Source organism: Chelonoidis abingdonii, chromosome 18, assembly GCF_003597395.2.
Source record: "Chelonoidis abingdonii isolate Lonesome George chromosome 18, CheloAbing_2.0, whole genome shotgun sequence".
In the NCBI taxonomy this organism is placed as follows: Eukaryota; Metazoa; Chordata; order Testudines; family Testudinidae; genus Chelonoidis; species Chelonoidis abingdonii.
This window is the reverse complement of record NC_133786.1, coordinates 12652297-12676813: the sequence shown is the minus strand read 5'-3', so window position 1 is coordinate 12676813 and position 24517 is coordinate 12652297. Positions and strand designations below refer to the sequence as shown.

Here is a 24517-nt window from a genome sequence, read left to right as displayed (position 1 = left end):
TACTAAATGATTGGGCTGGCCTCTTATTGCAGGGATGATTCAAGGAGTAAGTAACTTATAACTATTGTCCTAAGAGAAACGATGTGTGAAAGGGATGAGTTCAAAGCATCGGGGGGCTCTCATGGGCAATTTGTCTTTGTGGCAGAGGCATTCCGCCCCTCCCGCCCCCCCCGGGAAGCTGTTCCCATTTCTCATCTCTCTCAATGCTGTTTCTTCCCAGCAGGAGAGGAAGATGATATAGAGAAGAAATAATAGCTCATTATTGTTAACTGCACCAGTCCAGTTAATTGAAGGTGTAAAAGCTTTACGTTTCTTGCCATTCAAAACCCTCATAAACCAAAACTAAAGTATTGGACAGCAATGCGCCCTAGGGCTGATGCTTTCAGCAGTGTTACTGCAGCCCTCTGGGCTAATACAAAGTGTTTTTGTGTTGTTTTACAGTAAGCGAAGGGCCCAGTTCTGCCCACTCCTATCTGACCTGACTCTATGACTGACAAACACTAGGTGCAGGAATTGTTTTTGCCGTGGGTGGAAATGTCCTATGGCTTCCCGGCACTGTGTGTTAGGGGAGGGGGAGATGTTAACCTTGAAGGTGAGGATTGTGGTGGGTGTGAGCAAAGGCATTTAACCCGGTCGTGTCCAAAGCTCCAACCTTCTCACACCCCCTTGGCCAGCAGGAGGGAAGGAAACAGTGTCCGCTCGGGAAATCTGATCATTTGCAATCTGCAGCCCGGGGGTTTCACAGCGGTTACTAATCGGGGCTGGCCAGCGCCAGGCACCTGCGCAGGGGGTGCTGCTTTCCAGAGGGTGCGTGCTCAGCACGTCCCCAAGCCAGGCCCCTCGTTTTTATCTGTATTTACAGCGTTGCCAGAGAAGCATCCTGGGCCCCCGCGCATCCTTCCCCCGGGGTACTAACCGGCTCCCCCACTTCGCTTCTCCTTGGAACGCAGCCCCCGCTCCGCTTTCCCAGCTAGTGGCCGGGACCCCCTTTCCCCTCGGCTGCATCCCCCCTTTCCCCCTGGCTCCAGCAGGGGGCCCCCGCGCCCCTCTCCAGAGACTCCTGCCGTCCCCCCCGAGAGGGGCATGGGGGTGCGGCGCTCTGCCTGGCCCGTGCTGCCCCCCCACCGCCGTGCTCCCCTCCCCCCGGGTACTGACCCCCCCCACGTACTGTTCCCTCGTCCTCCTGGGTACTGATCCCCCTCCACCATGCTCCCCTCCCCCTGGGTATTGCCCCCTTCTCCCTCCGAATACTGCCCCCCCGCCATGCTCTCCTTCTCTCCGGGTACTGATCCCCCTCCGCCATGCTCCCCTCCCTCCCCGGGTATTGCCCCCTTCTCCCTCCGGATACTGCCCCCCGCCGTGCTGCTGTAGTGGCTGAAGACTGTCGCTCCAGAACGATGTTCTCTGTTTTTATTTGCATAAACATAGAGCCTACTGATGGTTTTAAACCTATGGTGCAAGGTTCTGTACACAATGAAAAGACAGTTCTTGCCCTAAACAGCTTACCAGCAAAGGACCTGGCCCACAACTATTCACTTTACAAAAAGTATTTGCATGAGTGAGGTCTACAAGGGTTATTTAGCTCTCTTGTTTTTTCTTCCTACTTACAAACCTGCCCGGAAACCCAATAGATACTTACAAACCTGCATTCTACCAATGCTCAGCTGTTTAATTTTACCTGTGTGAGTAGTCCCCTAGTACTCAAGCCCCAACAGCTGTAAATCATCAGAGCTCCATTTATTTCACTGAGGCTACCCTAGTTTACACCAGCTGAGAATCTGGCCTCTTGTCTTGAATGGAGCTATTCCCATGAGTAATATGACCTGTTTGTGTCAGTGCTTGTCCCCTGCAACTGCAGCCCCTAGCCCCGTGCAAGTTCCCCGGTCCTCCACGGGGGCGCCCCCCTGGTTTCCACTCCGCTGCCTCGCCTGCCGGGGGCCCCCCCTGTTCCCTCCGCTCCTCCCCGGTGCTGCCCGACACGGTCTCTCAGCTGCTGCTGCCGCTGCCGGATCGGCGTGAGAGCGCTGCCGAGTCTGCGGGAAAAGCCCCGGCTCCTGCCAGCTGCCCAGCCCGGCGCCCCGGGGAGCCGCTCAGGTAAGAGACCGGCCGCCGCTGCAGCTCAGCTGTGCCAGCCCCGGCCCCCGGCTGCCGTGCACCGCCGCTGCCCCGCGCCCAGCCCCGGCTCGGGGGCTCCTGCAGCCGCTTCCAGGGGAGAGACAGCTTCGTCCCCGCCTGGTCCCGCTACGGGGCTCTGCCTCCTTGCGCCCCATGCAGCCTGTGCCCTGCCCGGGGCCCCGCTGGAGCCGTGCGCCCTCGCCCCCCTGGACTCCTGTGCTTCCCAGCGCCTCTTCTCGCCCCCCCCTACCGTCCTCTTTATCCCCCGTCCCCTCTGCATCGGGGCCACCTTTTGCTCTGGGTTTCAGGATCATCCCCGGGGGCCCAATCGCAGGGGGGGAGAGGAGGAGGAGGAGGAGGGAGGATAACTGGGGGAGAGGAAGTAGGCACCAGAATCTACCCGGGAGGGGAATGGTGGCTAAGAAATGAAAAACCAACTCCAGGGTCCCTGTATTAGCTGGGAGAAGAAGATGGGTGTTGGGGGAAGGAGGGGGGGAAGGAGCTGGGGACAGCTGGGTCCAGTTGTGTGAGCCTCTTTGGAAGAGGCTGGGCTGCAAGAGCTGGCTGTGCCATGGCTGGGGAGGTGAGAAGCAGGCTCTGAAGTGTTTGAAATGACTCAGATTTCCAGCAGATCTTTCATAATGATAATCAAAAAAATGTTTTAAAAAATTACCTGTTAATAAAAATAGATACTGTGCAAGATAACCCTCCTGGGAAGTGATGCTGTGGGGGAGAGGCAGGGCTGGGAGGATGCTCTAGAGAGGGGTGAGGGTGAAGGATGAAGGGGGTGTGGAGTGGGGGAGGGAGAGAGAGATGAATAGGTGGAAGAGGGGGGATGGGAGGGAGTTTTGGAAGGAGAAGAAGATGATGCAGTGGGGGTGGGTGGCGTGGATGGAGGAATGGGACGAAGGCATGGCAGCTGGTGGGTGAGGAGAGATGGATGGAGGGATAGCATGGCTGACTATAAAGTCATGGTCACTTATAAAGAGTCTTTCAAATGGCATCTATTTTTCTAAGGAACCACCCTTTCTCTGCGGCTGATCTCGGGGTTGTGAGCAGAGGGGCATCTCCTCACACCATCTCCATAGCAGGGCTCCTGAAAATATCCCGATCTGTATTTCCTGGAGAAAGGGTGGCCAGGAGAGCTCTCCTTCCCGCCCCATAGGATTCTGGCATCTGGTGTGGACTTGTCATGACTTCACAGTCTAAACTGTTTTAAAAAGATTTAACCAACAGAAATGTACTGTTGCATTAAAGCTTCCCAGCTGCATTGTTGTTATCCATTATATCGTCTATTCGTGCTTGCAAAGGACTCTCCCACCAGCCCTATGCGGCAGATTATTTGTGGCCACAATACTTGAGCATACCAAGAGTTGTAAATAACTGAGCTCTGTACCCCAGGCTTCAGCAAAGCTGAAACCTAAAGAGACCAGGAATAAATAAATAAAGCCCAATTCCCACGGTTCACCTGGATGTGACTTCACTTCCCTGATGTCATGGGAAGTGTGTGGTAGTTTTACAGAGTACAGGAGCACAGCTGGCTGATGTGGACGCTTGCTTGATAGTTGGAAGTGGCTATTTTAGTGGCCGGAGATTGCAGTCATTGGTATTTTCATAAATACCTTTAGATGGCTATTTTCCCAGTATCTTTGGGTTAGGATTCAATGGAGTTACTCCAGGGGTAAGTTTGTCCTAAAGTGATTTTCATCTGGGATACCTCATTCTCTGTGTGTGTGTGTGTGAAGGTTACCTGGAAATGCAGGTATAATCCTTGTGCAGACCCTACTTAATAGTGTAGCTTTGCAAGGTGCGGAGGGATTCCAAAAGCCTCCCTAGGCCCAGCTTTATTCTGCCATAACAGAGATGCTTCATCGCAAGCATACCCTGCAACTCTGAACGGGAACCTTTTGGGCAGAGGGAGGCGGGAGGATATTTGCTGTAGATACTGCGCATTGCTCATCATTAATCAGGTTTATTATTTTCCCAAACTGGCAGGATTCATTCCTCAAGGTCGTGACCCTTGGGAGAGTTAATCTAATATGCACACATTACTCAGTCTGGACTTGTTTAATTTTCAGCACTTTGCTCATTTCCTGTTGAGGAGATATCTGCTGGGCATACAAGAGCTGTGCTTTGCCTCCAGGCCTCTAGCAGGAGGCAGTGTACAATGCTCAGGTCTTGTTGCAGTAGCATCCAGGGCAATCTCCCTCCCTTTCCAGCCTCCAGCAGGAGCCGATGCCCACGTCCTGCAGCAGTAGCATCCAGGCTAGAGTTGCCCCTTCTAGCCTCCAGCAGGAAGTAGTTGCTAAGTGCCCAGGCCTTGATATAGCAGGACAGTCTTCCAAATGCTTCAGGAGCCAGTACCTAGTGTCTACAACTTGCTGTGGCTAGTTAGCAGGGCAGAGTCTTCTATTCTTTCTTCCAGCAGGAACTGGTGCCTAATACCCACGCCTGCTGCAGAATCCTCCTTTTTGAACCACTAGCAGGAGCCAATTATCTTAGCCACTAAGGCACGTGTGTACATGCGTGCAGGTAGGAGGCTGCTGTTAACAAGACTTGGTATTTTTGTGATGAGGCTTTTCTTTTGCTACGTTTCACATAAGAATAGAAAAGGGCTTTGTTAGATGAAGCTGCAGCTAGTCTTCTGCAGTGCCAAGGCAGGATACTTGAAAAGCTTTCTTGACGTTAGATAGTTTTAACATATGCAATAACTGTTGTATTTTAGGGGAACTGGCTGGCTGGGAAGAGAGGTAATGTGCAACTGAACCTTTCACCTGCAGGTCACTGGTTCAAATCCAGTCCAGATTTATAATGACTGAAAACTGTCAAAGTGCTGTTTGGTGGTGTGTGTGAAAAGAATTGTTTGGCTTAATCTGTTTGCTGGTGGACAGGCTTTTACATCACCAAACTGGACATAAATTAGTACCCCTGGAAAAAAGCAGTGGATGAATGGGCCATGGAGACAACTACTAAAGTTAGTGATGGCTTGGAGGAAAATTGTACTGTCAGTGCCTCCATTCTGGAGATAAACTGGGCATAAGTTGTCCATTTGGAACCCTTCAGCAGCACAAAATGAATTCCATGAAATCCTTGGAGAAAGATGTTTTAAAACATAGTCTGTTAACCCTTCACGTACCAGCTCCTAATACAAATCCTCTCCACCACTTCCATTTTGAGAGGCAGGTTCCATGAAAGGTTGAAAATCTTCAAAATAATGAGCCACAGGCTGAGATCAGGGGAATGCCAATTCTAGCTCCTCCGTTGGGGACTGGAAGGGAGAGAGAGGCGCCTGATGAGTGGGGGGTGGGGGTGGGGGTGGGGGAAATCTGTCTAGCAAAATTTCCTCTCATCCAGGGACAGGTCACCTGTGAAGTCTTTTTTTGCTCGGGGATTTCAGCATGGGCGCTGCTGTGCTTAGAAATGACTGCATTACTGTTAACTGGACGTTTGTTGCTGAAGATTTTCTTTACCAATGTCGGTGTGAAGAAAAACTGAGCTGAGGATGTCAATCATAGGCATGCAAGCGTAAATACCCAGAAGCCAAAAAACGTTCGGTGACTGGTAGGAGAGTGGTGGATAATTTAAGGGAGTTGGTCTTCTGAGAGCTCATCAAAGGAGGATCCAGGCAGCTGTACATATTACTGCCTTGGAACGACTTTGTTATCTATATACTAAAGTGTGTCAAGAAATCCCATCTGCACAATCCCATGTTTGTGCTGATTATGTATCCCTCTAATAGAGCAGTAGGTGAGCAATGACCTACTGAGTTAAGAGTCAGCCAGGATTACAGGGAGATCCCATTGGTTGACTCTAGGCTGTGTTAGTCTGGGAGGCAGGGAATGAGGAAGAACCACAGAGTCGCTCTGTGTCCAGTAGCCTCTTCGTTATGTCCATTCCAGCCAAGTTCTGTCCCTTTGGGATCACAAGGGATACTTCAGCCTAGTTGCTGAACAGTCCTTACCTGGGGGGGAGGGCGGGAACTGCTTTCTGTTAAGGGCCAGAAGAGAAGCAGGAAGGGAGTGGAAAGAGATTTCCTGGGTTGGGGACAGGTCCTCCTGTCAATGAAGAAATGGGAAAGAGAGGGAGGTAGAAAGATAAAGTAGGGAAGAGTAGTAAATACACATTTAGAATCAGTTAGCATTAAGGGCTGAAGTAAAGAGGCGAATTTACTAGGATAAGAAATCGATAAAATAGGCTGGTTAAAATATAGGGGAAGCCAGTCGAAAGGCAAACAGTTAATTAAAAAAAAAAAGTTTAAATGAGCACATTACTGAGAAGGCGAGAGGCTTAAATGGCGCCCAATCCTGTGAGGCTTTGAACACTGTTAACCCCCTACCCTGCATTGACCTTAGTGAAAGGGGGTGGATTTTGAGAAGGGGTTTGAAAGCAAAGAGGCTGGGATAGAATAGATGAGGACTACAGGCAAGGGGGAGTGGAAATGTGCCTATCCCCTCAGTCCAGATGGACAGTGCTCCTGCTCTGCTTTCATCTACTTTAACCATGGGAAGGGAGGTCATTCTGGGTTTAGTGGGCGCCCTAGAAGGAGGTACGGAAGTGGGAGGAGAAATGATGTTAATTGTCTAACGTCTGTGTAATGAATGTCTTGGCTTGTTGATTAGTAATGCAGTAGCATCCAGAGGCCTTCACCAAAATTAGGGCCCCACTGTGCGGGGTCTGGACATAGATGGAGTAAGATAGTTCCTGCCTCAAAGAGTGTTCAAAGAGGCAGGGCAGATCTGTGGGTTGAACTTGGGTCTCTCAAGTCCTCGTCCCCTGTGCCTTAACTGCAAGACTGCCCTGCTTCTCAGGTTGTTTTCCGAGAATCCTTGTCTCTCTTTCTATCCACTAGTAACAAAAGAACCGCAAGAGAGTAGCTGCCTTTTGGCAGTTGGATCGCATCAATGCAAGGGCAAGCACTGGGTTGTGTGTGTGTGGGGACTGCTGGTTATGGTGCATCCTGTCTTGATAGGGAAACGAAGTCCTGAAAGCCAAAGGGCTGATTTGCAAGAAGTGCTAAGCACCTTCCTCTCCCGTTGACTGAAGCTGGAGTTGTGAGTGCCGAGCACTTGTAAAAATCGGACCTCCGTGTTCTTAAGGTGCTAGGTAGAAGGCTGTCAGCCACTGCATTAACCTTTTCAGAAGTGCCCCCATTCCATGCTGGGCGCTTCTCAGGCAATCACAGAATGTTGAGCTGTCTGTGCTAACCCGGAGCTTCCAGTGGGGAGCAACTGTAATTCTTGTCTACAGAAGAGAACAGCATAACTGGTGTCTCCTAGGCCAGTGGCTCTCAAACTTTTGTACTGGTGACCCCTTTCACATAGCAAGCCTATGAGTGCAATCCCCTTATACATTAAAAACACATTCTTATATATTTAACACCATTATAAATGCTGGAGGAAAAGTGGGGTTTAGGGTGGAGGCTGACAGCTCACGACCCCCCATGTAATAACTTTGCGACCCCCTGAGGGATCCTGACCCCCAGTTTGAGATCCCCTGTCCTAGACTCAGTGGGTTGATAGAAATCCATGGAAAGTTGGTGCTTCCTTGCTGAAGAGAATGGGAAACTCAGTTCTCCGAATGGGGGATTTCTGTATACAGAAAACAGACTCCAGATACTATCGCAAGGTTATTCCAATGCAGAGGAGGCCACAGAGTCCAATTTATTTGGTTATAAGTCCCTGTTAGTGGAAATATTAATATAATTGTCGGAGTGGAGCATAGGGCATCCGCTCAGAACAGGAAAGAACTTAGTGTGTTCACAGAGGTGAAAGAATTTGCAAAATCTAATGGAACCTATTGAGCAATTTTAACTGCCCCAATATTAACGCACTGTCTGGTATGTTGGGCCTGGATTGGAGGAACAATTTATAGCATTAATAAACAGCTTCTTTTTAGAGCAGCGTGTTTGGGTACCTATGGTAACTCTGGATTTAGCTTCCTGTACTAAACACGAATGTGGATTTAGCAGCTCTGTTGGCGAGTGACCATGGCACGACTGTGTTTAATGTAATCATGAGTGACTCCCTTAGGGATAATGCAGTGATGGCAAACTATAAAAAGGCAGGTTTGAAAATGTTGAGGAAATTGGTTGACTGGAGGCTGATGGGAAAAAGTGGAGAAACAGACCAATGTTAAACATCCCACAAGCAGCCCAAAGAGCTGTTTAGGGATGTAGCAGTCAGGATACTGAAGCTTTGTAGATGTCAGAGTACTAACAACAGCAACAAAACCCACAGGCAAATGGAAAGCAGCAGAGTTGGAGTGAAGAATACTGAGCATTGCTGCGGTACTTCCCCTACACCCCTCTCAAAGTAATTTACAGAAGAGGATGAGTGTCTTTCTTTTTACACATGGTGAAGTGACTTGTCGAAGGGAAGCGAGCCAATGGGAGAGTTAAAATCAGATAGCCCGTAGGAGCCCTGACCTCCCCTGCTTTATTGCTAATCAGTCAGCCTCAAGAGGGCCAGTTGATTAGGCCTGGAAAAAGACATTCTCGTAGATTGGAAAGTTCACCTGAAGACCACAGACTGGAATGCAAGGGCCGTGCCAATGGTGAAGTGACGAAAGAGAGTATAGACCAGATCAACTGACAACATCAGTTGAAACCAGCTGCAGATCTGACCCTATGTATCCAGTGGTATTGAGGAGAATAATACAATAGTTGGGCAATACATTAAAAAGCTGCATAAGTGACTGTAGCCCCAGGGCCAAAAGTTGTGCAAGGAACAATTGAAGAGGAAAATGAAGGGAGGAGGTGGGTGGAGGGGAAGTTCAAGGATTGCTTTGCATCTAGATGCTGGAGAAATTCCCATTCACAGGAAATTAACAACAAGTGCGTCCTCCAAAGAGGAAGTAAAGGAGCGACTTGAGAGACTTGGGTGCCGTAAATCAGCAGGACCCTGATGGTTCATCTGAGGGCTCTGGGGTAAATAAAGTGTGAAATAGCAGAGCTATTAACATGGCTTTGCAGTATTAACTTTAAAGTGGCAACTCTTCCTGAGGCTGGAAGGGTACTGTTGTGGGGACCGTCTCCATGAGCCAGTGGCTTTGCAGCAGGGATGACTCTGGCCCGGGATGCCTTTAAAAAGTAAAATAAAAACAGAAGCTCCAGGAAATTAGCCCAGTGAATCTTGGTTCTGTTCCCTGGCAACTGACAATCTAATGAAAGCTCAAAGTTTCAAACTCCCTAGTCTCTGTTTGCCAGAAGCTGGGATTGGTGACAGGGGATGGATCACTTGATGATTACCTGTTCTGTTCATTCCCTCTGGAGCACCTGCCATTGGCCACTGTCAGAGGACAGGATACTGGGCTGGATGGACCTTTGTTCTGACCCAGTATGGCCATTCTTATGTTCTTAAATACTGGGATCTGGTGAACCTGTACGGTCAAACCAACATGACTTGTGTGAGAACGGGGGTGGAAATCTGCCACCTTTAACCTGGTAGCGATTACTGGGCAAGTTAATGAAGCAGGAGAGCTGATGATGACCCAATGGACATAATTTATTTGGATTTTCATCAAGCTTTCCATTAGGTCCCTCATAAGAGACTATTAAAGGAGATAAATAACAGAGTGAGAAAAATAAATAACCACAGGTTAAGGGGCAAAGTCGAGTGGTGGTTTAACTAGGTAAGTAACAGAAAATGGAGCTGTAATGGAAGGCTGCTGCTCAGAGGGCAAACAGGTTATTGGTGGGTGGGAGCGGGGTCCTTGCATAGAGACTGGATCTGTTTATTATATTTAATGATTTAGAGGAGGAAGTGGACCAGGGAGCGGGTAGGATGCAATTTTGCTGTTAAAAAGAACTTGCTTTGGTTACTAAACGCTGAGGAGATTTAAGAGGTATGGCAGCTAGATTGAAACCCAACAGCGGATTGGTCAGCATGCCAGCAGCTGGGATTTAACTGGAATAAATGTGCCAAATAATGCACGCTGGCAAAACCACTCTGAATCTGAATATTTTATCTGAATCTTCTCTCCCGGAGGCAGGCAGGCTGTGAATCTATGGGATCTTCTGAGGAACAGGGAGACGTAGGAGCAATCGGCCAGAGAGGTCAGGGAAGATAACCTGTTCTGCGTGCAGTAGTAGCTTAAAAGGCAAATAGGCTGTTTGGGACCACTGCAAAAGAAGGTTAGCATGAAAAGAGATTCTGACCTTGCAGCAGGTGGCCTCATCTGAAGTGCTATCTAGTCTTGATCACCGGGTGCAAAGCAGATATTAACAAAGCTAGAGGACAGCGGTAAAGAGGAGGAGACAGTGGCATCTAGTGGATAGAGCACTGGATTGGGAGTCAGGAATGTGGGTTCTGTTTATGCTTCTGCCAATGGCCTGCTGGGTGACTTAGAGCAAGTCATGGCGGCTTCCTGTGCCTCAATTTCACCATCCATCATCTCTTTTTTGGTAAAGAGTAGAACTGTGCAAATGATCGTTCTTTGTTTTTTGGTTCTCTGGTAGTTTAAAAAAAAAATAAAACTTCTCGGTTGACCCAAACCAAAAAATTTTTGGTGACTCAAAAGCTGAAGAAGAATTCGTAAGCCAAAGTTTTGTTTTGATTTCAAGTGTTTTTAATCTTTTAAATCAAACAGAAGGAAATTTTCAACTGAAGTCATGTTGGATCGAAAAATTGAAACCTTTCAGAAATGTTGCAACATTTTGAGTTTTCCAATTTTTTTCTTTTTATAAATATATGAACAATTCACTGAAACCTTTCGATGATGCTGAATCTGCGTTTTTTCCCAGGGAAAAGAGAAAAGTTTAAGCCAAAAAAATTGATCTCTCTATAGTAAAGAACTTTGAGCTCTGTGGTTGCCCTAGATCTGAGGAAGGGAATTCCCCATGCAATGACCGCCTACAGCATTGCAGACAGATACATTGCTGAGGGGCACCAGAGGGTTTCGTCTGACACAGCAGAGACTAGTCACTGCAGGCATCAGGATACTGCGCTTGATGGGGTGCTGTATGCCTCTCTTGGTGCTCTGTTAGTACTTAGCGTGTTCTCAGTAGTATGGCAAATCCCACATGCCTTTTCCAGCATTCTCTCCTGCCACGCAGTACTCGCAACCTTGGCTTTTGCATAGTATGAAGCTTGCAGAGGAGGAGAGGTAATGGTGCAGAGAGCCAACAGATGGGTCCTCCAAAGCAGTGAACAGGACAACCGGGTGCGTGTTTAGGGGGACACTCTTGGAACTGCTCCCCTAAATGGTTCAGAAGCTAACACTGCATTGCCAAAACGATGAGGGATTTATACAGCTTTTACATTTTTTATTTTTATTTTTTCTGCTCAGCTGCAAATCCCTGTATCAGATCCTGGGCAGGTGATGGGACGGAGCTGCAATGCTTATGCTGACTGTCCTTCTGCAAAGAGGCAGCTGCATAATGTAATTTCCAACCCATGTCTCAACTGAGCACCCAGTGAGCCATCCAGCATGCGGGGATTTGCATCTCTACTGAAATCACACGGCTTTAAAGTCTGCAGAATTGATTTGCATCCTTCATGAGGGAAAGAGCCAGACACACACTTTTCCCCCTTCTTCCATCCTCCCTCCCTTTTTAGTGTATTTGGTTAGCTCAGCATCCAGCAGAGTGTTGTGGAAATAAAGCAAAGAAGCTTTGTCTTGACTTCATTTCCTAAGTATGTTTCTATGCATAAATAGGGAGTGTATATCACATTGGCAGTCCCTAGCTAGGCTAGAGTTAATGGAAATGCTGCTGTGATCTTATAAACCCTGCTTCTCAAGGGTTTATAACAGGGCTGCAAAAATTCAGTCCTGACACAAACGAGTCATGCGAGGTCTTAGCCGCCCCTTGAGCTGAATGTCGTCATAATACAGATTTCCCACCCACGGTTGCTTGGGCATTTGCCACACTTCAGTGAGGATTTTACTGCTTTTAAAAGGTGGCTTTTACGTCCTGTCACAATCTTGGGATTTGGCATCAAGAAACAACAGGAGGCAAATAGATGAGTCCATTCATCATCATGAGGAATACTTACAGATTGATGCCTCTCGCACACCATTTATGTCAGGGAGGTCACTCCAGACTGACACTGGGGCAAAGGAGGGGAGTCTCTGGCCCCTACATCTCAATTTTTTGTGGAGTTTTGGATTGCCCAGACTAAACTAGCATGGGCCTAGGTTGCCACCGCTGATTTGCAAAAAGCCCGAGACATCTGGGATGACCCTGTGTCCATAAAACTGATGAGCAGCAGCATGTACTGAGCAACCTTGGGATAACTGTCTAAAAAAACCCCAAACTTGCTCCTGGGAAAACTGGGATAGGTGGCTACCCTAGCTGAGCCTGATTTTCAGAGGTGCTCAGTGTGACAGATGTTATGAACTCCAGCATATCCAGAGACTATTGAAGCTGCTTCATAAATGTTATCTGGGTAAATGCTACCTCTGTCTCTTTCAGTCACAGTCTGTATGCTGACTGGTCAAGAGGGTTGCTGAGCTCCGTCCAGGAACTAGAACCTATGGCAGGTAATTACTGCTTATCGTCAGTGGGACAGGTAAACAGCTCCAGAGAAGCAGCACCTGCTGGGGTGAATTGCATAGACCAGTTGAGACCAGAGTCAAGAGATCCAGGAAGCAAAGAGCTGGTGATATGAAGGGCCAGGGTCAAATGCTTAATGGGGGCCCCTCATTTTGTCCAGCAAACTGACATGGACTGTTAACCAAGAGTGGGCAGACCTTGCTGAAGGATTCGAAGCCTGGAACCTGTCAGGGTCCCCAGAGGAAAGACTGAGGGACCTCTGGTAAGTTTAAGTATACGTTTAGACCTTTTGTTGTTTGTTTTCAAGCATCACCGACCTCTCACTTACACCCTGGTTTGAGAGTTGAAGGAGTCACATAGGGTACTTCCACACTACTCGCTGGATCAGTGGGTAGCGATTGATCTATCGGAGATCAGTATATTGCATCTTGTCTAGATGTGATAATTTGATCCCTGAACACACTCCCGTCGACTCCGGAACTCCACCAGGGCGAGAGGCGGAAGCGGAGTCGACGGGCAGGCCACAGCTGTCAATCCCATGCTGTGAGGACGGGAGGTAAGTCGAAATAAGATACGTTGACTTCAGCTACACTATTCCTGTAGCTGAAGTTGTGTATCTTACATCGATCCCCCACCCCCAAGTGTAGACCAGGCCATAGACTTATGGAGCTTACGGCCAGAAGGGACCACCAGATCATCAGTCTGACCTCCTGTCTATCACATGTCACCAACACCAACATGGTGAGCCTTGTGCTGGCTCTCTGCAGCAGGATGAATTTCGCTCAAGATGGCTAAGAAAGAGCCAGAGTCTCTTTCTATGGTAGAGCAATGCTTTAAGTGACTTACCGAAAGCAATTCACTGAGCTAATGGCAGAGCTCAGATTACAATTCACTAGTTCCTGGGTTCTGGCTTTACAATATATCCACTTGCTCCTGTTGTGCTCCCTCCTTATTCCTGTTCTTCCCATTTCACAAGCTGGGCGCTTGTTCGAGATAGCCTGTGAGGGGGCCTAATTCATCATTGCCCCCAACCTTGCCTTCTCATTTACGCCATTGGAAAGCAGGAGTGAAACACAAGCAGGTTAGAAAAAGAGCGTTTTATACCCACATTGCATTTGTTGTGAGAGTAAACTGCTCTTTAATCTAGCAGAGAAAGGCATAAATATGGCCTGTCCTTGTAATGGACCAAGACTTACACAAGAGCGGCGTCAAAAAGAGGCTAGATACTGTATGTAGAAGTGTGGTGTACCCTTTTTAGTGTACTTGGAGGAGGAGGGCTCCCCAGCCAGCAAGCCCGAATCTTTAGCCAGGTTCTTTTGAATATTAACTTGATCCTGACTAAGTAATAAGTATGTGCAAGTGAATATGTTAATGTTTTATTGGAACTTTGCCTAGTGAAAAGAAAAGTGAAGAGAAAAGGCATAAAAAGATCCATTGCTGGAAGCTGAAACCAGACCAATTTAGGCTGGTAATAAGGCACACATTTTTAACAGTGAAGGTAATTATCCATTGGCACAGTTTACGAAGGGAATGTGGTGGATTCGCCATCCCTTGCAGTCTTTAAATCAAACCTGGATCTTTTTCTAAAAGATTTTCTCTAATTCAATCAAAAGTTCTGGACTTTATGCAGGAACTGCTGGGTGAGGTTCTCTGGCCCAGGTTATACAGGAGGTCGTAACAGTGAAGGTCCCTTCTGCCCTTAAAAATCTCTGAAAACCTTCAAAATGTGACCCAAGTGTAACTAACGCAAGTGATGTCTGCCTGAGGTTGCAGAGAGTTTGAAACCCTAGCTCTGGGTGTGAAATTCCCTGTCCATTTCAGTGTGGGCAGACTGAAGTGCCAGCCAGGAAACGTCAAAAGAGAGGCCTTTATCAGCACATGATGAGGGCTCAGATTTCTAGTTCAGGAAACAGCCTAGGGTGAGAATACTGTGGCAGTAGGAGTTTGAGGATGGGCTCTGCAGACAGCTGGTTTTCTCTGAACTGGGCTGACATGCCTGTGTGTTATAATTCCTGGCGAGCATTAAACAAGATTTTAATCTTCTCAGTCACTGCTTGGCTATTGGAGAATGTTGCAGCCAATACAAATGTAAACAAAACTGTCTGGATATTTGTTGTTGTAACAGATCATTAAAAACTCTGTGAAAAATATCTTGTTCTGGTCTGTTAGCTAATTAATCTGCATTTTAAGAATTGTCTAAAGACATATTTGCAAGCTAGTCTATTGAGCTGCTGCTTATCCCGTCAATAATCCCCACATTTAATAGTCCCACAGAATGTATTTCTATAATGTGTTGCAAACAGTTCAGAAATCTGCATCTTTTCTGTCTTAAGATGTCAACACTCAACACATTTTCTATGACAGATTATTACTATCAATGGAAAAGTTCAAAGACATTAGCTTCCAACTGCTAAGACTAGGGATAGAGAAATCCCGAAAGCAAACCCATGGGTCTCAGTACTTCCAAATGCTGCATGTCTTTGCAGTTCAGATCAGGATCCAGTTACAGATGTTATGGTTTGAGCCTGTAAAATTCAGGCAGTGATTGTCTCAAACACCCCACCTTGATAACAGGTGCTGATCCTGCTGGGAAAGTGGTTTTTTTCTGACTCACTGAGTCAGGTGGCTCATTATCCCATGGATACAAGTGAAGTAGGAGTAAGTCTCTGGGGAAAAAAAATTGGGGGGTGGGCTGAGCAGCTCAGAGAGGAACTCTGGGAGCAGCCAAGTGGGATGGGAGGTTTGAGATAAACTTTATCTCCCCAAAAAGCAGCTGAATGTGAGCTCCCAGTGGAATGTGGTGGCTAAGTGAGCAAATGCTGTTCCTGGCTGTGTAAGCAGGGGACTACTGACTAGAAGTAGGGAGGTGATACTGCATATAGCAGTAGAGGGACAATACTAGAATATTGCATCCAGTTCTGATGTCCATACATGAAAAAGGATATTGACAGCTCAGAGAAGAGCTACAAGAATGATGTGAGGTCTGGGAAGCCTGTCTCAGAGGCCGAAGCGCCATTTGTTTAGCTTATTAAAGAGACGGTTAAGACGTGACTTGACTGCAGTTTGTTAGTACCTATGTGGGGGAGCGATTTTGATAGTAGAGGGTTCTTTAATCTAGCAGACAACGGCAGAACACGATCATCGCTGAAAGTTGAAGCCAGGCAAAATGAAGGTAGCAATAAGACATCCCCCATTCCTCTTTTAACAGTGCAGCAATTAACCACTGGGACAGTTCACCGGAAGATGTGATGAATTCTCCAGAGTTTGAAATCTTTGACTCAAGACTAGGTGTCTTTTTCAAAGAGATGCTTTAGCATCCCCAGAAGTTATGGGCCTGCTGCAGGAGCCACTTGGTGACATTATCTGGCCGTAATATTCAAGATGTCAAACTAGATAATCATAATGATCTTTGCTGGTCTATGGATTTCTTTATTGTTAAAATCAAACTTAAGGAAGAACAGGAGTAGTTGTGGCACCTGAACTCCTGTTCTTTTTGCGGATACGGACTATCACAGCTGCTACTCTGAAATCAAACTTCGGGGAGGGACTGGGCTGTGTATAGAGAACATTTCGGAAAAGGTTTTCACAGGCTCCATCTCTAGCTGCCAAAGAATTGAATGAAACTCAGGCATATGTCTCCACTGTATTGAAAACCTGGGTCCGGGCTTGTGGTCTCATTTCTCAGCCCAAGCACTCCACACTGCATTGCAAACCTGGGTTTACAGTTGCTGACCCTGAGTCTCTCAGCGATGCTAATGCATCCATGCTGTACTGTGCAGACCTTCTCACTCGGGTCTGCAATTTGAGCTGCATCCGTACTGTAAAACGACGGGACCTGAGTCACAGCAGGACTTAGACTCTGACCCACCCCCTAGGATCTGGGTCGCAAGGGCTTGCTGACATGAGTCAGACAGATTTGTGTATGGAGTGAAGTGGCGCATGGGCTCAAACCTGGTTTAGTCGGCAGTATAGACATACCTTAAAAGTGCTCACATAATCTATCTTATTACAGGGCCCTCAGCACTGTAGTATCTTGGAGCACACTGAGTATTTACCCTCACCACGCCCCAGGCTATTACCTCCGTATTTCTTACAAATGTGGGAATAAGGCACAGAAGGATTAGGCCCAGAGCCTCACAGGTATTTAGGTGCCTAACTTCCATTGAAATGAATGGGAGTTAGGTGTCTAACTACCTTGGGAGGTTCTAGGCCTACGTGACTTGCCCAAGGGTGTGCAGGATGTTTGTGGCAGAATAAGAATTGCAACTGGCTTTTCAGAGTCCCAGGCCAATGCCTGACCCACAAGTGGCGGATCATAAAAATGCAGAGTGGGGAGGGACCTAAGTTTTTCCTAATATCTAACCTAAATCTCCCTCGATAAAGCCGGTTACTACTTGTCCTGCCTTCAGTGGACACAGAGAACAGTTGATCATGATCCTCTTTATATTAGCCCTTAACATATTTGAAGGCTGTTACCGGGTTCCACTGCTCTGTAGCCTCATTGCCAGCATGGTTTTGCTGGATCAAGATGTCCGCCATCTACATTTCTGGGTGTTGAGCCTGGGTTCCAAACCTTTGGCTGGGTCTATGCGACTGCTGCAGAGAGGTTGCTAAAGGCATGTTATTTTTTTATTATTTATATTATCGTAGCACATAGGAGGCCTAGCTGTGGGCAAGGAGCCCATTGCTTTGCACAAACATAGAATGAAAAGACAGTCCCTGGCCACACCTTACCTGCTCTTGTGATGGCCTTCAAGCATTTTACTCAGGCAGAGTCAGGACTATAGATGCCCCCATGGGGAACTAAGCTGTAACCACTGACTGGTGTCATTACACATATCAGTGTTGTATCCACACCTGTGGTAAACGTCTGTCCCAGATCTGGACTTAGAGTTCAACATCTGGGTGTTTATCTGACCCTCCCCCAAGCTTACTACCAGCTTGGATATTTTCAATATTTTCCTCGCTGCCAACCAGACTAAGAATTAGGCCCCGTCTGTATCCTCTTTAATACTACCAACAAAATTGTAAAATGAAGTCCATTTGCCAGGAAACATCCTGGATAGATTTTAAACTATATTTGCATGTCCATGCACTATAGCCTGGCTTCTTAAGTCCTATTCTTATACCTATCGTATTTGATATTGCAAAATGAAAGGGAAAAGAAAAAAATATTCACGAGCGTCTGAACTGATTGTGTTGACTGACACAAATCCAAGCAATTTCGTATTACAATGTGTTATCCTACTGGTGGATGCTACCTCCTAGTAGCAGAGTACTACCCCAGCTGTGTAAAAGGGCACATCCTTCCCATTTTCTCTGCACACTGAGGGCACTACCTGCAATGGAATTACCGTATTTCCAGTACATAATTGTGAAAGTTGGAGTGCCTGCACTAGGAGTCCATGGGGACTAACTCGATACCCCTGCAATGAAGCAGTGCACAGGAATATAGGATCCACCCACCATTCTCCCCATCTTTGTCCCTAAAGAATCCCTAAGTAGACTGCCCAACAATTCTGAAGACAAATGTGGTGTATAGTTGTGGTAAACGTCTGTCCCAGATCTGGACTTGAGATAAGATGGAGTTAGAAGAAAAGCTTGTTTACCCACAGCCGAGGAAACAACAAAAGCCCCCAGTATACAAATTCCCACCCCTGACTTTTAAACAATCCAGTTCTCTGATTGGTCCTCTGGTCAGGTGTTTGGTTCCCTTTGTTCACCCTTTACAGGCAAAAGAAAATTAACCCTTACCTTACCTATCTACTTATGACAACACCTATCACATATAACCTGGCAGTCCATGTCATTGCATCATGAGAGTGTTTGTATAAAAATAACGAGCTGTTGGTTTCCCCCCATCTCACCCACTGAGTGAGCTCTTCCCTCTTCTAGCCTTCTTAGAGGGAGGTGCTTAGAAAGGCTCCTATGGGTTGAGGTGGTTCTGATTTTATCAGACTGTCCCCTCCCTTGCACACTTCATAAACCAGCTGTTAGAGGTTCAAAGCTGCTACAGAACCTCCAGCAGGTGCCCGCACAGAAACAAAGGAGGCTGGAAATGCAAATCCCTCATGCCATCACCCGAGACACGTTTAGCAAATGCAGGGAAAGAGATTAAGCGGCATCGTTATTGTTTCGTCAGTGGCTGGTGTTCAGTACAGCAGTGTGTTCGGGGAAAGTTACTTTTTCTTACTGCCGTGTTTCTCTGTCACCCCGCTCAAGAGAGCCATGTAGAGGTGGAGAGAGGGGCAACCCAGGACCGTGTGGTATCTTGTGAGCCTCGAGGCTGACATTTCATGTGAATTTGGGGTGATAAATCCAGGCCAGGGGTTTCACAGCTTGACTCTCTGTCCTATCCAACAGTGGCACTTGCTTTGCAGATCTTGCAGCAGGGCTGGAGGGTCCCAGGCCAGATGCTGCAGAGCTGGTCTCTCAGTAGTGAGGAAGGGAGCAGGGTGATGGGTAAGGATTCCTCACCATCCTCCCTCTCTGAGCATGAAAACTGATTCAGGGAATGGGAGAGAGCTTCTCCCAGCCCAGGCTAATCTCTCCCACAGCTGAAACAATTCTCCTGGATGCTGCTGGCCCATAATTGTTGGGGACTCTGGAATAAATACCACCCTTTCCACAGCTGAAGAGTAGTAATGTGTGGTGGGTCCTTGATATACAAGACATTCATGATCTAGTTTTGTTTTGGTTTTTCCCTACACTGGAATAACAAGGGAAAGGTCAAGGAGCTGGGATTGGATTACAGTAACAGTGGGGACAGGATCCTCTCCCTGCACCCTTGTCTTCATCTGACTGCAGATGGCACATGTTTTCCAGCTAGATTCTCCTGTGGCAGCATCTTTATATCAAGTATATTTACATAACGAACCTTGTATACAGATTGTCAGCAGAACTTGAACGTGCTGCTTTCAGCAATGGTACAGAGATGACAGCCCCTTGAGCTAAAGGAGTAATTTCATTAGTTGTGGCTGGTGGTGGTAATAGGCTGTTGTCTTTTAGTGGCCCAGCCACCTGGGGGCCGGGGAGTTGGGGGTGAGGGCTGAAGGACAACAATACAGACTTTCCCTGTGTGTGTGTGTGTGACTGTTATGCTTCCTGGGCCCTTCTTTATGCAATAGGGTAATATTATTTTGTATTACAATAGTGCTTGAAGTCCCCTGTCAAGTTCAGGGCTATCTAGGTGCTGTATATACACATAATAAGAGATAATCCCTGCCCTCAATAGTTTAAAGTCTAAATAGCCAAGACAGACAAAAGTTGAAAGAGGAAATGATTTGCATAAGATCACATGGCAGAGCTGTCAGAAGAGCACAGGTCTCCTGACTCTCAGTCCAGTGCCTATGTGCCAGACTACCCTGCATCTCAATTGTATTTGGTAAATAATGACGTGAAACTCATCCTGTACGCCATAGCCACCTTTTTTCTGTCCTCATCGCTCTGGTTCTTATTTGCTGGTCAACAGGTGACACATGTCAGGTTGGAGTTTGATTTTGGGGGGGATGGATGCTCTCAGCGCATTGGTAAGAATTGAATTAGGATTGTCTCAATGAGAGGGAGAGATTACCAATTGCAAGGAGAGAAGAACCCATTTCGGGGAAGTTACTAATATTGTAACTGTTAATTTGAGTGTTCATTGATTGTCTGTCACTTCTTTGATGCAATCTATTACTCTCCTTCCAAGCCGATGGATTCCAGTGATTAAGTAAGTTAGTTGCTATTGCATCATTTTTTCTGTCTTGACTTGGATCATTTCCCCCCTCCTCACTCAATGCTTTTCTTTGACTGACTTTATAATTAGCATCATTTTTTTTTTTGGCATGACCTCAGCACTTGCATTGTCCTTGTTCTATTACAATCATCTTTAATGTCTCTGATACTTCAGGGATTTTTAAGTGGCCGGAGATGACAACTTAACCAAGGGATGCATTTGTACTTGATCCAGCATCACTTGTGCGTGTGGATTTAGGGTATGTGTTTCCCCGGAAACTGATTTACTCATTAAAGGTTCTTTGTTGCTGCAGGTTCAGTTATGGAAGTGAATTGTGTTTTATAAACAAAAACAGTGTAAGCTGAACCATGCTTTTATGGTGTCTTTGACATAAATGGCTAAGCAGTCGAGCAATCATGGGGAAGTTATTCTGGCCAACTAATAGAAAAATGGGGACTTGTGTAATGTCTTTTATCGGATACCACAAGCACGTTTCAGCACTTCTGTTCAGCCTTTCAAGCCCCTGCTGGCATGTGTGTCTGCGGAGAGCATTGTTAACCAGTTTTTACAAATAGGTAAACTAAGGCAGAGTGTGATGAAATGTCTTGGCTAAGGTCACAGAGTGAATCAGTGGCAGAGCAGCAGCCTGCTCTGGAGAGTAACAAATGGTTATAAGAGCTGGCGGAAGAAACCAGAAATCCTGACGCTCAGCTCCACTGGTCTCTGATCACTAGTCAACACTCCTTTCCCTCTTATGTATCCGTAGCACAACCCAACATGTCCAGTGCAAATGCACTGTTTTCAAAGGATAACTCTCAGAGGATGAGGTTGGAATGCCAGTGCAATTTTGCATGTCCAATTACGTTGTCTGGGCGTAGTTTCAGAGGAAATTTTCAAATTTGCAGCAAGCTTGTTTGAAGCCATTAGCCCATCTCTAAAGTCCCTTTCCGCAGTGTGCAGCTACTGTGAATGTTTGGTGTGCTGAGTCACTTTTGAAAGATTAATAATCCTAAATATGAAACAATAGTTGACTATATAGGGGAAAAAATTAAGATTCTCTGTACAGTTTTTGACATATTTAAACTCTCGCTTTCAATTTGTCTGGCTTGGAATAGCTTCTAAATAGTACCAATGATAGAAGCGTTTATTCTGGGTGAGGAGTTAAGAGGCTATTGCTCATACATCCAAAGCACGACATTTTCAATCACTTCTTTGCTTCGTTGGTAAGTGAAGAAATGATTTTCGTATCTTGAGATATTTATCCTTTGGAGGCTGAGCCAATTATCACACTGCATAAGAACTCAGTCTAGAGCTCCTAGACCCACTGGAATATTATCCTGTTTTAGGAAAATCCCCATGGTTTATACCCTATAGTTAAGTCGCCAAAGCTATGAGAAAGTCAGGGAGGCTCAGGCAGGTTAAGACCAATTGATGTTAAAGTGCACTACACCCCTGTGTGGATACTTTCATTCAGAAGCAGAGAGGCCCTAGGCTTACACTTAGTGGCACAGATAATCTTATCAGAACCAAATCTAAGGGCTAGTCTACACTGGAGGGGGGATCGATCTAAGATACACAACTTCAGCTATGCTATTCGCGTAGCCGAAGTCGAAGTATCTTAGTTCGACTTACCTGGCCGTCCTAATGGTGGCGAGTCAACTGCCGTGACTCCCCCCGTCGACTCCTCTGACTCCTTCTGCCGAGGTGGAGTACGGGCATTGATTCTGGGATCAATTTATTGTGTCCAGATGAGACGCGATAAATCAATCCCCAATAGATCAGTTACTACCCACCGATCCAGCGGGTAGTGTAGACATGGCCCAAGTGCTTGGCTACAGGGGAAGGGTCAGGACAGTGAGTTAATTCATCTTAAGAGAAAGCAAAGGGCTGGTTCTTCCATCGACCTACCTACCATCTCTCGGGAGGTGGATGACGAACACTACTGGGAGAACCACTCCTGTTGCTGGAGTGTCCACACTGACCCAGTGGCAGCGCTGCTGTTGTGGACACTTGGTACAGCGAAGGAAGGGGTTTTTTCCTCCTGTGGTCGGACTAGCTGTAGACCTGGCCTCCATCACCATGTGCTTCCCAGTTCCTCTCTCTTTGTCCTGCTCCAGGGAAGGGAGCAGTAACCGGTGTCATCCTTACACCTGCAAAAATGACTCCCCTCCACCTCCAAATTGGGGCTATGCTGGCTGGTGCATTGGGGGATGGGCATGGAACCAACGTTTCACTCACTCTCCACTACCAGCTGCCTACCTGCATGGGAGGGGAGGTTGTTTCCCCTCTTCTCCACATTGTGGCTAGGTGCTGCAACTGAGTAAGGGGGTCCCTTTTGCTCCCTCGCTTCTGGCCCCTACGTTGTTCTGCATGGTGGAGACTCCCACATGTGGGACTTGACCTATCTTCCTACAGAGATTGTAACACAGAGGATAATAGTTGCAGAAGAGCCTGACAGGAATGGAACGTGCATAGCCCCAATATTCGCATAGGGTTGTAGCTCTGCCTTCTCCCCGTCCGCTGTTGTGTATGTGCGGATTAATGACTCTCGGAGCAATTCTCTCTGTCCGGTTACCCAAATTGCCAACCTGAAGCATTCGGAAATCTTCTTGACCTTCTTGTTTCTGAGCCTTTAGGTTGCACCCACTTCTTGTTTTTTACACTTTTCTCTGCAACCATGAAGGGTAAGAAGCTTAAAAAAAAAAAAAAAGAAAGAAAGAAATCTGAGTCTCCTGCAGCCTCCTGATTCCAGGGATCGGGGCTTTAAGAAATACACCCCAAATATTGTGAGTGGGCGACATTGTGCTATGCTATCATGGGGTGCACATGTCAATTTCAGGTCTGAAAATTGGGTATTGCTGATCTTTAGTCCACTCCGATACAAGGCTCTTCATAACCTTGAGTTGTGGGATTTCTGTCTTAGTGATCATTGCCTATAGGGATCAGTCTACTATGGGTCCAAAGTAATTTTTTGAAAGCTGCACCCTTTTGGTGCTGGTGGGTTTGCCTCTTGTGGGCACTGGAGGTTCCTCTGATTAGTTTTTGTGTTCAACAACAGCAAAGGATTTTGCACCCTTTGGAACACGCATGGGGCATAAAACATCAAAAACCTCCCTCCCAAACGTGGCAACCAGGGGTCCGGTGCTCAGAGCAGTGCCAGGGGAGGCTGAATCTCCCCTGGCCCATTATACCTGCCGCCCATGTTCCCAGCTGTCTGGCGGCTGGGTCTTGCCCACATACTCAGGACCTAGCTGCGTTCGCCATATTTGGGGTCGGGAAGGAATTTTCCTCTGGGTCAGATTGGCAGAGACCCTGGGAGTTTTTCACCTTTCTCTGCAGCATGGGGCATTGGTCACTTGCAGCTTTAAACCAGTGGAAATAGTGGGTTGTCTGTAACTTTAAGTCTTTAAACCAGTGACTCAGACAGAGGTTAGGAGGTCTGTTACAGGAGTGGGTAGGTGAGGGTCTGTGGTCTGCCATGTGCAGGAGGCCAGACTAGCTGACCATGATGGCCTATGAGTCTATGTGCATGTGCTTCTATTTCTACAGTTCTATTTACATGGAAGTTTTGCACTGACGGCTGCTTTCTCCATTATTTAGATTTATGCCTTATAGCCTTGCATTAGTCATTAGTTTTCTTACTCTGTCCAAGTTTGCTGGTCATGACTAATAGAGTTTTCTGCTGTGAGTCTTCTATAGTGAGGTAACTAGCGCTGGTCAGGGCACTGTGGCTTTTTCTTCCTCAGAAATTTTCCACAGATAAGTTTGACTTTTCGAGGGAAAATGGCAAACCAGCAACATTTTGATTCAGAAAGGCTGTGGCAGTGACAACGCCTCATTACAGCTGCGGTTCGGGTGTCTCATGCGCCCATTGGCTGGGTTCCCTGCTCAGACTACATCTCCCATGAGGTACCTCAGCCCCTGTCCCGGTGAGGGGTAGTGGTTGCATCACGGGAGAGGTGTCCTGGAAGGAGAGCTTGGTCCAGAGCAGAGAATGGGGTCATGAGAAACCCAAACTCCAACCCCTGGGAGGCGCTGCAGGGAGATAGCAGAATCAAAATCCTTTAGTTTTTAGGTATTTTAGGTATTTTCGGGGCGGGGGAGGCGGGTACTGTCCCCGGCTTCATGAGCCCTGGGGCAGGGAGTGTCCTGCTGCTGTTTGTGTGGTCACAGGATCCTTATCATCGCTGCAG

At 47.1% G+C, this 24517-nt stretch overlaps 1 protein-coding gene across 1 annotated transcript in view; it reads left to right on the top strand.

Annotated features, from left to right (window-relative positions):
- Window positions 1-2064: 2064 nt before the first annotated feature.
- GRIK4 (glutamate ionotropic receptor kainate type subunit 4) overlaps window positions 2065-24517 on the top strand; it is a 317557-nt gene continuing 295104 nt past the window's right edge. Inside the window, exon 1 of the mRNA XM_075073557.1 lies at window positions 2065-2094. The gene's annotated coding sequence lies outside the window, so the exon portion shown is untranslated. The remainder of the gene's footprint in view (window positions 2095-24517) is intronic.